Consider the following 15,121-nt stretch of genomic DNA (forward strand, 5'->3'; position numbering starts at 1 on the left):
TTGGTCGGTTTTTGAGTCGGTGAGCATTCTTAACAACTGCACCGACCTCAACACGAAACTAAAATAAAGAATTATTGTATATATGATAATTCACCTGTTCCACTCATAATGAACGATTACTACTACCCTACAACACGATATGAAGTTGTGTGGGAATGATGGGAAATCCCTCTCTCATGAATATTTTTACAATATTTTTTTCCCACTAATGAGTTACTGGGGGAGGTGAATAAAGTTAATTTTGTCAGATGTTGGTAAATTAGTTACAGTCGTTCATATGTAATTATTGAGTAAACTAGTGCTATAGAAAGACACAGAAAACAACTAGAATGCTATTTATGGTAGCAGCATCTCTTTAATTTCACATAGTGTAATAATTATGAATGTTCAAATATGTGAAGCATTCAAGAGTAAAGTTTGTCATTATTATTATCTTATTATTATTATTATTATTATTATTATTATTATTATTATTATTATTATTATTATTAGTAGTAGTAGTAGTAGTAGTAATAGTAGTAGTAGTAGTAGTAGTAGTAGTAGTGATGGTGGTAGTATCATTTAGCTACACTCCTCACACTTCGACAGTGATAATTTCGCACCCTTCCCTACAAAACTGCCGTAGGCTTAATTCATAACTCATTCAAAAAAGGAGAAAGTCTGTGAGCCCCCAAGCCACTAGGGACTAGCCTTTAGTTGCATACTTGGCAGGCTCTAACGTTGCGCCACGGTTTCAGAGATTGTATGTTGATTGATGAGTAAATGACTGTTTGCTCGCTTATGGGGCGTTTACACTTAGTCGATTTAGTCGCACGACTAAATCGACTCGCTGCATTTTGGGGCGTTTACACTTAGTCGATTTGCGTTCGATTCAGTAGAATTGACGTCACTTTCAACTTAATCGACCGTGTAAACGGGAATTCAACTTAGTCGCTTGTTGATCGAAGGCGACTAATCGACTGGCAACTGAATTAAAAGACGTTCTATTTTCTGTGGTTGAAATAATTGAACACATCCATCAATCTGATTCGGCCTAGTTGCTTCGATTTAGTGGCAAATGCAGCGAGTCGATTTAGTCGTACGACTAAATCGACTAAGTGTAAACGCCCCATTTGCCACTAAATCGAAGCAACTAGGCCGAATCAGATTGATGGATGTGTTCAATTATTTTAACCACAGAAAATAGAACGTCTTTTAATTCAGTTGCCAGTCGATTAGTCGCCTTCGATCAACAAGCGATTAAGTTGAAGTCCCGTTTACACGGTCGATTAAGTTGAAAGTGACGTCAATTCAACTGAATCGAACGCAAATCGACTAAGTGTAAACGCCCCATTATAGATCAACTATAAATTCATCTTGCACCTGTTACAGCTAGAAAAACGAAAATCAAATTTCAACGAACTGATAATCTTGAGGAATCAAAATAAAAAAAAATGTGCGGAGATTGCTGATTCACAATCACTAAATAAAGTTGTTCATTCACTACATTAGGGAACAGTTCCTTGCATTTTTTGGACAAATGGCTTGTAGGGCAGGTATTGGACTGAGAACTCGAGTTTCCATTTTTGTGCTGAATTTCTCATATAAATAATCGGACTACGGTAACTTGCTGTGAACACTACCTTTCCTCGTTACAGAAACAGCAAGAGGAAGAATCGTGAACTAGGGCGAGAGCAGTAGCGGCCGACCTCTGGGTCCGTTGCCTGTGAGCGTCGTGTCGTGCAGGAGAATGATGTATACACATTTCTTATCGTAACCTCCGCTCTAAGCATTGCATCATCCTCCTCTTATCCATACGCAATACTACATATTAAAAACAAAACCCAAACATAGTATAAAACAGATATGAATATAAACGATGACGAATTATTTCCCAACAGAATCTGGTATTCCAATACACAACTATCAATGTTTATTGTTTCTAAAAATTAGGTAATAGATACGGTGTCTAAATGGTAGAAGGTTTACATCTGAAGGTTAAGATTTTAACTGTGGTTCTTTTTGTGAAGGAGTATCATGTCTATGTGCTTTTTCGAAGTGCACAAAGTTTTAATTATACTTAAATATTTCAGATTAAGTAAAACTTCAACATTAGATTGTCTGTCTTCCTTTGGTTGCAAGTAATTGCATTCAAATCCAGACTAATGTATTTAAGTTTCTGTTTAAATCAAAATAGACCAGATTTACCAAATCAAAGAAACAATCTAAACAAACAAACATTGTTATTATAATCCGAAAAGGGAGACATAGTACCTCAAAGGTGTGAATTCATCTCTCATGCGAAGAGTCTTCGTTCTATCCTAACGGATGTACATATATCTGTGTGAGTTTTTACTTGCCCTTTCCCTACCCACACTCTTTATTTCAAAAATGAAATGAAACCTTTAAATTTTACGTCCCTCGATTATGCCGGCTAGGCTAAAGGAGACGCTGATGATGAGAAGTGTATGAAATAGTGTAATAAGGAAAGTGGAAGAAACGGATGAACCCTGAGAAAACCCACGCACACAGTGTTTGTCCACCACAAAGCTTACTTGGCGCTAACTGGAATCGAACCAAGGAACCCATGCACCATAGTGAACACTCTACTACTGAGTCTCCGCGTCTCTTACTCTTCATTGCAATAATTATTTTATGAAAATTTACTTCCACTTGTCATCTATTTTATTTAACTTACAGGGCAACCGTGGGACGTTTAACTAAAGATTTAATTTATTTTTTAAAAACTGTTATTAAACTAGGGGATTTATTTCATTTGTATGTGTACATATGAATCATAATGGAATCTCATTAGGTATAGTAATGACTAAAGAAAACCTTATATCTTCTTTTCAAATAATTGTCCTCTTCCCTGTAGATGTAGGTCAAATAAACTAAAAGCCTAATTATTTTGTCCCTTTTACTCTGAATTTCAAATATCTAATTTATGGAAGCCAACAGAAGTTTTCGGAGAAATAAAATAGATTTTTGAATCCTGTTCTATCGGTTTAGTATCCCTACTCTCAGGTAGCTACACTAGGTAAGTAAGTTAGAATCTGGTTTCTGACAGAACACCCATATGTGACATCACCATACCTAAAAAAATAACCTTAAGACGTTATTGGAGGTTGCATGTTTATTACATATATTAGCTGAAGTACCCACTCTTTGCCTGGTAACATAAAATTAATGAAAAATAGATCAAACTTACACAATTTACTTGCGTGATCAAGATAGCAAATAGGAATGCTAGCTGTTATCAAATGAAGCAAAAATTAAAATGTGAAAAATATTAATGTACTTAAATAATAGTTTAGAGCTGAATGTCTCCAAAACTTCTTCCCGTAGAGTTGAGACAGCACATTCTCATCTTAGACTTACAACCTGTTCTATCCAAAAATGAACATTTCAGAATCACTCAATGGTGGTGCATGCGATTTTCTAAAACGGGGTAAGGAACATTTTATTGAAGTAGTGCAAGCAATCAAAGAAAAAAATTCAGTCAAATGAGGATGATTCACACTGTAAACCAAGCATACTGTAAAAGCTACGTAAATAACAAGTGAATATCGTTTCACATTGTAAAACTACAGTAGACTACCGAACTTTGCGAACTCAATTCTGAAACTGGTCGTAGTAGCCTATAACTTCCAGTTGTAATACAGGAATAGGGTCAGAGACGGAAGTTATTCTTAAGGACGCTAAAGTCATATCTAAAAGTCATTTCATGGCATATTTTACTGTTTTTGCTATATGAAGTTAAATATTCAAACCGGAAGTGGTAGTAGACTTATACAAATTCAGTTGCATTAGAGGAATAAAGTCTTTGATGGAACATATCCCTTGGAAGATTAATCGATCACTGGAAATTGCTTCTTACTATCTTTTAACGATTTTGCTCTATGGAAATTCATTTTGAAATCAGAAATAATAGTAAATGTATACCACTTCCGGTTTTTGCAGAGAGAGATGTGAGTGAAGATGGTATCTTTTCTTGAGATATTGAGACTTTGAATCCATTAAAAAAAATCTCTTGTTGCTATCTGTTAGTTTCTTCACTGTGGCGTTCAGTGTTGAAACCAGAAGTGATTAATTTACACCACTTCTGGTTTGAATAGAGGCTTATGGATGTGATGAAACATTCTTAGGATATTAAATCGATCCCCTCCCCCCCAAAAAAAACGTTTGTTGCTCTCTTTCACAGTGGTGTCCTATGAAGATAAATATTGAAACAGGCAGTAGTAGTAAAGTTCTATCGCTTTCATTATTAGTACTGAATTGATCCTAAAAACTCACTTCCGTTATATACCACTATATTTGTTAAAGACCTGGTTATAAATGTTGAAACCGGAAATGGTTAATTTATAACACTTTTGATATGAATAGACAGTTAACGGAGGAAATGGAACCTATTATTAAGACACTGAATCAATTAGAAACGACCATTTTTCGACATCTCTTACCGGTTTTGCTCCACGACGACCAACATTCAAACCCTGAATTATTAAATTCTAACACTTTCGGTTGACTACAGAGTTATCGAAACAGACGGAATCTGTTTCTGGAACACTAAATCAATTAAAGGATATCGTTTTTCACTGTCTCTTAGCACTTCTGATCTCTAGAGACCAATATTGAAACCGGAAGTAGTAGGAGATTTCTACCACTTCTGGTTTTAGTAGAAAGATGTGGATGAAGATAGTATATTTTTTGAGTCGCTGAATCAATTCCAAGATCCCGCTTGTCGCTATCTGTAACGTTTTTTTGTTTGTTTGTTTGTTTGTTTTAAAGTGATCAACGTATGAATAGAGTATTTACGAATGAAATAAAACCTACTATTGGGATGCTAAATCCATTTAAAAAAGCTTATCGATATCTCTTACCGTTTTTGTTCTGATACCTCTTGATAGACAGAGAGACGAACGGACATAGCCGTTCTAACCGATTAGGGTAACTACACGTCTCGATTAATGGAGATTGCCCTCTTTTGGGAACATAAAGTATTGTTCCGTTTCTTTTTCCTTTTCTTTTCTTTTTCTTTTTTTGAAAAGAATAATACGTTTTGTTCCGAATTTTTATTACAATATATACAATCTCTGTCATTTACTTTAGCACAATAATAAACCGTACTTAATTGAATAACAATTTAGAAAATCCCTGTAATGTAGCACATTATTTTTTCTCACTGCCAGCATACAATGCCAGAGTATAGAGAGCTTTCAGTGTCATGTCCTCACAGTCGATAGACGAGAGGAGCAGGTTCACTACTAGGAGCAGAAAGTATTTTGCTCACTTGGTTCAGTTTTAGAAAGTAGCTGTAATCGTACTGACTTTTATAGTTACTTAGTGAACCTGATTTCTTGGGTGCAATAGAGACCTGAAGCAAGTATAATTCGAGTAATCTATAATATATAAAGCTACATGAACTGACCTAAAATCATGAGTACTTTCGGTTGATGTGGAAAGTTGAAATTTGATATGCTTATAAGTGGAGACCAAAGGATTTCCCTATGTTATTTAAATTGGCGTTTTAATGAACATTAAATTTCACATTTTAGGTGGTTGGAATTGGAATAAAGACTTGTAGGAAATTTGGTATACTTGTAGGATTTTGATAGTATTAAATAAATCGCCAATAATATGTGGAGCAGTCAAATGAAAGCCGAATACTCACGAAAAAGTACCAATGGAATGTTTATTATTATTATTATTATTATTATTATTATTATTATTATTATTATTATTATTATTATTATTATTATTATTATTATTCAAAAGTAATTTCCAGACGCGTTAATACACTGCCGGAAAATAAAATTGCAACACCCTGTAAAACATGAGGGAAATTGATGTGCTTCCAGTATTGGGTTCTTTGGTGATAGTGAAGTAGATGATTAACTGTGTAACAGTTTCGGCAAACAGATGGCTGCGCCACAGAGGAACATTTGCGCCACCTGTGCCGAGTCTGTGTTGTGAGTTAACAGAGACCAAAGATCAGCAGGTGCATGAAAGTGACTCACACAGTAAACACAAGCAAGACAACATGCCACGACGACGCAATCGTGCTCCATAGAATCAAATAAGTGAGTTCGAACGGGGTCGTATTGTGGGCCTTAGAGAGACTGGTTGGTCCTTTCGTCGAATCGACAACTACATTGGCTGTAATACATTTGTGGTGCAGCGGTGTTGGCAGCGATGGATTGCAACCCATTCCCACACCCGCAGAGAAGGTTCTGGACGTCCTCCTAGCACGGACGTACGCCAAGATTGGTGTATTGTGAGGGCGGCATTGGCAGACCGCACAGCTACCACGTCCAACATTCGAGCAAATATGGCCCATGAAGTTTCCACACGCACTATCGGGAACAGATTATTAGCGGCAGGAGTTCGGACATACACACCAATTGCCAGTCTGCCACTGATGCCATATCATCGCCGTACACGGTTGGTCTGGTGTCAGCAAAGGAGCACCTGGAGGAGGGAATGGCGTTCCGTTGTGTTCAGGGATGAAAGTCGATTCTCTCTCTATGCAAGTTATGGTAGACTGCGAGTGCTACGTCGACCTGGAGAGCGTCTGCTCCACAGTGCGTGCGTGCAAGACACAGTGGTCCCACCCCAGGTGTTATGATGTGGGGCGTGAACAGTTACAACTCTCGCTCATCTTTAGTGTTTGTGAATGGGACATTGACAAGCACCTCTTACGTGCAACAGGTGGTAGAACCGGTGTTACTGCCTTTCTTGAGACAGGAAGGTCCTGTACTCTTTCAGCAAGACAATGCCCGGTCACATACTGCCCGTGCAACAGAACGTACACTGCAAAGTGTGTCCCGACTTCCCTGGCTAGCATGCTTCAGAGATTTGTCTCCTATCGAACATGTATGGGACATTATGGGTCGACAACTGAAAACTGTTCCACGTCCACCTACAACTGTTGCTATTTGCACTACGAGATCGAGCAGGCATGGTAGAATATACCGAAAGACTGTATCCGTCATCTCTATGATCGAATGCATGCAAGAATCCGTGCCTGTATTGCAGTTCGTGGAGGGTTTACACGGTACTAAAGTGTTGGTGGTAGTCTGATGATAGACGTGCCGTTCACAAGATAATGTACTGAAGGAGCTAATATTGTAATAATCTCATATTCGTACCATGTACAGTATATGGAATAAATGTGGTTCAGATTGAAAAAAAAAATCGTGGTGTTGCAATTTTATTTTCCGGCAGTGTATATTTATCTCACTGGGAGACAAGATGATCAATTCCAGTCTTGTAGAAGAAGTTAGATAACTGTCGGATCCACAACCTCACCCACTCTTGCATTTCCTGGTCCCACTGAAACCGACGTCTTGAATGTCTTTCTTCAGATCTCCAAAAATATGAAAATCAGAACTGAAAATGTCTGGGCTCTACGGAGGATGTTGAAGTGTTTCGAAGCGAAAGCTCTGAAGCATATCCCTCACCAAATTGGCAGTATGGGGACGAGCATTACCATGCAAAAGGATGATTTCATCGCCTGACAGCATGCCAGGGCGCTTTTAATTTATGGCGCATCTTAGTTTCTGCAAAGAGTCTTCATAGCGCTTCACATTTATTGTGGCTCCACGTTCGTGGAAGTCAATCAGCAGAGGAAGCCTGCAATCGAAGAAGGATGTCATCATGACTTTACCCGAACTTGTGTGAACAGCTTTGAGTTTCTTAGGCGGAGGAGATTTGAGGTGTTTTCATTGTTGGTTTTGCTGTTGCTTTCGGGCTTCAAATGGTGGTACCACGTTTCGTCCCTGTGAAGAAACGTATACTCTTCCTCGTGTTAGCATTGCAGATGTATCATACAGGAAGCGATTCTGTCAATCGTTTTTCTCTCCGTTACTATTCACTTTGACGACGCAACGTAGGGGAGAGGGAAAATTTTAAAATGTTCAAAAATGACCGATATTAGTGTTGAATCCATAGTTTTCGTGGTCGATGAGAGAAACAGTGACACTTCTGATGCTGTTTCAATCTTAGTTCAGCACTGCTAGTTGGGGAGGGGGAGGGTACAACGTAGGAAAGGGGGTTGAAAATTTAGAAAAGATCGAAAATGTCTAATATTAGTGTCGAATCCATACTTTTAGGAGTAGCTGACATTAACAGTGGCAATTCTGATGCCGTATGCCGCAACACGGAGGAGGGGAAGGGAAACTATATATAATAATGATCGAAAATGGCTAAAATTAGTGTCTAATCCATAGTTTTCGGGATCATTCAGATGAACAGTGACATTTCCGATCCGGTTTAAATCCAAAATCAGCCCTGACACTTGGGGAAGGGGGAGAAAGAGATATATGTAATAATGATCGAAAATGGCCACTATCAGTGTAAAATTTATAGCTTTCTGGGTTGCTTAGATGAACAGCGATACTTTCGATCCCGTTTAAATTCAAATTCGACCCCGCAACTTGGGACAGGAAGAGGGAGAGATATTTAAAAATCATCGAAAATGACCGATATTAGTGCTGAATCCACATTTTTTGGGGTCGCTGAGATGATCGGTGTCACTTCTGGTGCCATGGAAGAACTTGGGTGCACAAATGCTTCCTTTTGGAGTTATAGGCTCCCGAAAACATGAAAAATGAACTTTAAAAGTCCATAACTTAAAAACTATAGACTTACCGTAGTCGGGTCAAGACTTCGCTTAGGAACTAATATGCAGCCTATCCAAAAACACATGTTTCAGAACCTTAAGGTACTCACGAAGCAATTTTTATAGAGGGAGTTCGACTACGGGCATATAATTTGAAGTACTCTCCAACTATCTCCATAAAAATTGTTGTGGAAGTACCGCAGGATTTTGAAACTTGGATGTTTGGATAGGGCACCCACTAGCTCCTAAGTGAAGTCTTGACCCGACTACGGTAGCTTCCATAGTTCTAAAACTATGGACTTTTAAAATTCAATTTTTCATGTTTTCGGCAGCCTATAGTTCCGAAAGGAAGCATTTGTGCACCCAGGATGGTATATACTTTTTGTCTTATCTTGGCGTCAGGAATCACCTCCGAAACGTTGTCGGTATTGTTTTGAAACTCCCTGTATACAGCACTCAGTTCCGGACATGTCCGGATTACAGGCAACTTGAGTTTAGGCATGAAAACATATCAAGTACATCTAATAAGGTTTCAATGCCTAAACTCAAGTGTGTATGTGGTGCGGACATGTCCACAAGTGACATCAGTGAATTCAACTTTCCCAGATGAATGGAGTGATATGTAATTCATGTGTGTCTGATAACGTTTACATGCCTAAACCTAAAATCTGCATTTCTACCAGGTTTTGTCTTTGAATAATAACCATAATTTGATAATTTGCTGGCTGGTACAGACACAAACATTAAACTACGTGTGAAACTCTCTAGGTAGAAGTTGTTTATACGTTCCTGTTCTCGAAAGAAACATCTGAAATTTTCCAAATATAAAGAAAGTATAATACATTTTCTTGATTGATGGATAGATATGATTTTCATTTATGATATCGTCGTTGTTTTCACGAATTTTTGAATTTAGTTGTTCCAAGATGTCACAAACCGGCGAATATTAAAAAGAAAGTTCATTTTTAGTTTACATTACGAAAGCTGTTAGATACATGTGTACTATTAGTAAACGAAGACTTAGAACCGAAGTCTGCTTATTATGTGGGATATTTGCAATAATGTATTGGCAAATACTGAAAAAATGAAAACCACAATTTCATGAACTTGTGAATGTAAACAATTCGCAAAGGAGACCTTAATGAAGTTCAGCTACTGACAGATAAGTTTAACAAACATATTCAAGAAAAAAACTAGAATAAGAGAACTTAAACGTAACGCACCTCAAAATAAAAATAAAAAAATCATCGCTGCTTGCTTTAATATGGAACATGTAATTGCATTATAAACGAAAGCTATCTACCTACAATTTCACAATCTATGAACTTGCTAGTAAGGACGGACACTGTTATGTTTGGCACGAAGGATTAGCAAAACGATGTCCTAAGGAAACGGCTACTAACTTACTTCGGTTTAAGTTAGATTAGGAACTAGATTTCTGGGTTTTCGGCATCTAAGGCCATGTTAGCCCGTCACATATGAGGGATGGCCTATATATGAGGTACCATTCTGGCATTTGCCTGGTGTGAAAGAGGAAAACCAAGGAAAACCTCATTCAGGATGGCTGATCTGAAAAACTTTTAAATTTTTTCGACCGAGTGTCCCTGTGAAATTGTATTTATTTGCATATGGCTGTCCCGGTAAAAACGAAAATACAATTCTTCTTCTTCTTCCTATGCTACTATTTTTTTTCTAAAGAAGGGAGCCGTTAACATAAATAAAATGTCCATATATATATATATATATATATATATATATATATATATATATATATATATATATATATATATATATATATATATATATTTCTTGAAACAAATCGTGGACAATATAAGAGGGATTCCATTCACAGTACTACGGAAAATGCAATGCGGCGGAAGAAAATACGGTTGTTTCATTGCATTCTGAATAAAGCCGACGTTCTCGACTGAAACTTCATTCTCAACGCTTACAGTTATTAAGAATTCGAGAAACAGATCAAGGAGTATCAGTTGATAGGACACAAGTTATACAAATTCAGGTTCAGACAGGCATAAACAAACTTTTGTTTAAAACTTCCCATCTGCAGAAGGGATATTCAACTTTATCACTCATTTCTTCTTCGATTGTGCAGAATAAACTATACCGGAGAGCTTACATTACTACACCAAAACTCAACAAAAGGAAGTATAAGGACTTATTGTCATTGCGCAGTGGAAAACACCCTGTGATTTCCCATCTGATTACAAATCTTTTTACCTCATTACAATGCTTGAAATATACTGTAAATTTCCATATTTGTTTCAATGAATGTAAATAAATATTATTATCTTTATTTCTATTGTAAATGTGTATGCAATCATCAATCAGTTTTTAATTTTAAGATTGTTTCACGAAACCTAAAACATTGGTGTGTGTGCAACTTCCAACAAATGTTTCAGGTGTTCTCATATTTTGATTTCAATAATGCTACTTCGTATTTGCAAAACCTGCTTGTATACATTAATAGCAATAAATATCATAATAATATTTTTACGGAATTATAATACAGTAGTGCAACAGTATCGTAGACACTTGAATTGAAGTAATTATTGTTGAGCTATTCGAAATTTACATCACTAGTGTGGTTCGAATTGCGGAGGATATGATTTCGCTATTGTCTATTATGAAAACCTTGTTATTCGAACAAGCGATCAACTGGCGAATTTGTAAAAAAAAAATCACGAACCAGCTAATAAATTGAAAACAATAAAGCTCAACTTATAATGTCAATTCTGAGGCAAATGCGTCATGAACTGTACTTAAAGATGTCAATCATTAATCTATAAATGTAAATTATTTTTAGATAGCTTCACTAGTGAATGAAATTATCCATTCTTTTAACTTTGATTTTCTCAAAACCATATTTTTGTACACTAGACATGTTATAGACATGCGACAATAATTTTGGACATGACTGTACATTCGCCAGTTCGTGATATCTTGGAACAACTAAATTCGTCAGTTAATGAAAACAACTACGATATGATTGATTTTCTGTTACGATTTTGTAGTACACCTAGGATATTAAAAATTCAACCCCTTTTTTACGTAGGTTCCGAACAATACTGTGACTAATTGTTAAACGTGGAAAGTTGTAATGCAATATTCACCATGTATGTAGTGTTTCGAGCGGATTGAAACTGAGGATTACATTTAAAGTCAGATGTAAGGTCATTTCTGCTTTCTGTTCCTTGTACTACGCTGTGAATGTATATCAAAAAGTAACTTCTTTCATCTCGGGTACCAAACGGGAGTAGTGTACATTCGCTCGAGGTACCGTGCATACAAAGAGTCACTGACGGCGAAGTGGATACTGAGGGGCTAAGTAACTAATGCTAAATGAAAGAAGAGCTGGCAACACAGTGATTGTTTTGCATTTTGTAAATCGACTCACTGTTTAAAACCTGCAGTTAATTAATATTGGTAATCAAGTTGTTTCTGGATTTTGGTCAACAATCGACTTTTGACGTCTTTCTTTGTGGGTAGATAAGTGGACGTACCACCGTCAATGGCTCTTATATATTTAGAGTCGTATACTCTAAGTAGACCCCTCTTTTTACCAATTGTTCAAGACTAGATCAAAGTTGCTGTTATAGAGTTATTCAGAAAGAGTTTTGACATAATTAGTTGTAGTGACGATTGTCGTTGATAGGTTGTATCGTAGGAGGTGTCTGGAAGTGAAAAACATGTAATACGTTTAGAATCGTGTAACCCATACCGGGTGAAGTGGACATAGACTGATAATTTTAGTGAGGGCCTGGGGGAAAAAATCTCTTCTCTCGTGGCATATCACCGAATGTGTTAATGTGGGTAACTGGTATTTTCGTAGTATTACTGCCACCCCCTCCCTGGTATTGAAAGTTCTTCCCTGCAGAAAGTCATCTGAAATCAACATTGGGTATCTGCCGGAAAAGAACTAACATTTTAAAACGTACCAAAGTGCTTGGCATAATGAATACTACTGCGTTAGTGTTTCTTATAAAAATGAGTTTCTTTATGGAACTGTTGAGACTGAGCTTCGATGTGCTGCCAATTGATGCTTTATTGCTATCATTGCAGGAGTTCCTACTGTAGTTGAGATCTTAAATAAATATATCTCACCCTTGGAGGTATAGGACACTATGTCACATTTGTCTACGATTACAGAAGAGCAATTTTATGGTATTCTTTACCTTTACACCTAAATTGACTTGGTTGCTATTTTCCCTCGTCTAACTCCCTTAATAATAGGTGTAGGACGTAGTGTTGTATACTTCTGGGTGGAGCCCAAAAAAGGAAAAATAGGTGTATAAAAACTGAATTTTGACAAAAATGGACAGTGTCCTATAACTCCGAGGGAATATATATATATATATATATATATATATATATATATATATATATATATATATATATATATATATATATATATATATATATATATATATATATATATATATATATATATATATAGTCTATATTATTTCACTTCAGTCTGCCACAACGCATTCACTCTGCCATTTATGAAAACGTGTTTCTGGGCTTTTACTTTTCTTTACATTAGGAGGCCAGGCATGTATCTTGTTTTTCATTGAAATAATAACTTCTACAGAACGAAATTTTTACGTCTGAAAATGTGTTTACACAGTTTAAAGTGCACCTAGGGTACAGTAGGTGGGTACGTATATAACTAATAGAACAATGTACGCCTACACGCTTTGCCGCCACTGTTGGAGCGAAATTGGTAATTTGTCATGTCCTTTAAATAATGCACTACATATTAATGTGTCTGATGAAGGCAAAGTTAATTTGCCGAAACTGTAACGCTATTATTTATTAGTTAATATATGCTTTGGTCAGAATTTGTCTGTTATTTTATACAAGAAGTTACAAAGCTAGAATGAGTGGCATTCAGAAAGAAAATACTATTGAATGGTTTATTTGTTCTGAAGGTCTTTCATATGTGATGTTTCATATGAAACTGTTGTATTTTATAAGTGTTGTTTCTTAGAGAAGTATCTTTTCTTCACAACTTTTGAAGTTTATGACTCATATATACTAAAAAAAAAATCTGTATTTGAATTGCCTAAATATCACTGTAAAACCATTTACCCTTCATTTTGTAAGTTGATACACATTTCCTTAGATGAAATTACAAAATTTTCTTTCTTTTCCTTTTTTTTACAAATTTATAGTACATTTATAAGAAAATATGGTATTTTTATTGATAAAAATGTAATTTTATACCTTTTTGTATTAGTAATTTTACTTATAGGTGTAAATTGATTTACATAGAGGAGTGGCAAACAGATTACTGCCGGTTTTTGTAAATTTACCTATGAAATTTTTTTACAGTGTAGACTTAGTATTATGAATAACTGAATGCACAAAATGTAATTTGTAAGTTGTATCTGGAGTAATTTTCTGCATTTCTTTCTTTAGTATTTGAGGAGCAAAAAGTGTTTTCTTAGAAATTATCATTTCGCTCTGAGAGTCGTAACTGGGGGTTCATAAACAAAAATGAATTCAAATATTCATTTAACTTCCCATCTTCTTGTAAGTATGGAGCATAACTAGAAAATAAGTACCTTTCCAAGTATTTCAAGTCCCTTCCTCCTCCCCCTCCATCGGGCACATTAAATTGGTTGAGTTGCTGTTTAGCATACTTCAGCACCAACGCTATATAAGACGTGCACCTAAAGCCTAACGTGGGATCCGAACCACATGAGCTTCCGCTGAGACATTGAATTAGTCTAAGTAAATGACATATTAAAGTTATGTAAAGTAAAAAAAAAAAAAAGCACACACCAAATTTTGAGTTTTGTCATGCAATTATGAATAAACACAAGATCTCAGTTCCTTTGAGGTCGTATATATCTTTTAATTATTTCTTAGCAAACTCTAAACTTAAGTACAGTTATCCTGAAAATTTCATTTCATGCTCCAAAGGACTAAATAAATGCAATGATTGGTTAGTCGTGAGTGATTGGTTGGTTGATTGATTTGGAGTTTATCGTCTCTTTCAGCACCAAGGCTACACAAGATGTGGGCTTACATCTTAACGTGAGATCGAAATAGAATAAGCTTTCACTGAGAATCGAACCCGGGTTTTCCGCACGAAAAAAGTACGCTAACCGTGTGGGTACGAGATAGTTCTATTCATCAGTGGTATTTCGCATTGATATATTAATATGCGAGTAAGTAAACTTCCTACTTTTGGATGAAACAGAGAGAAGTTACCAAGCCCTATAGATGAAGCGTTTATTTCTTTCTGGACTAAATGGATGTCTTAAGCTCTTTACATAAATCAAACAACCAAATAAATTTTACAAATAGAGATCATCATTGACTTTTGTTCCTTCCAGTCTAATTTAACTTAATTAGAAGATAAGTACGGAGCAATAAGCTACGTGCTAACTTTGATGTAATATGACGCTTTTTTTTAATCTTTCCAACCATCTACATGCATGGAGGTAAACTCACTGAGAATGAGAGGTGAAATTACTCGCTCCGAATTTT

Source organism: Thermobia domestica, chromosome 6 (genome assembly GCF_964235325.1).
Source record: "Thermobia domestica chromosome 6, izTheDome1.hap1.1, whole genome shotgun sequence".
In the NCBI taxonomy this organism is placed as follows: Eukaryota; Metazoa; Arthropoda; class Insecta; order Zygentoma; family Lepismatidae; genus Thermobia; species Thermobia domestica.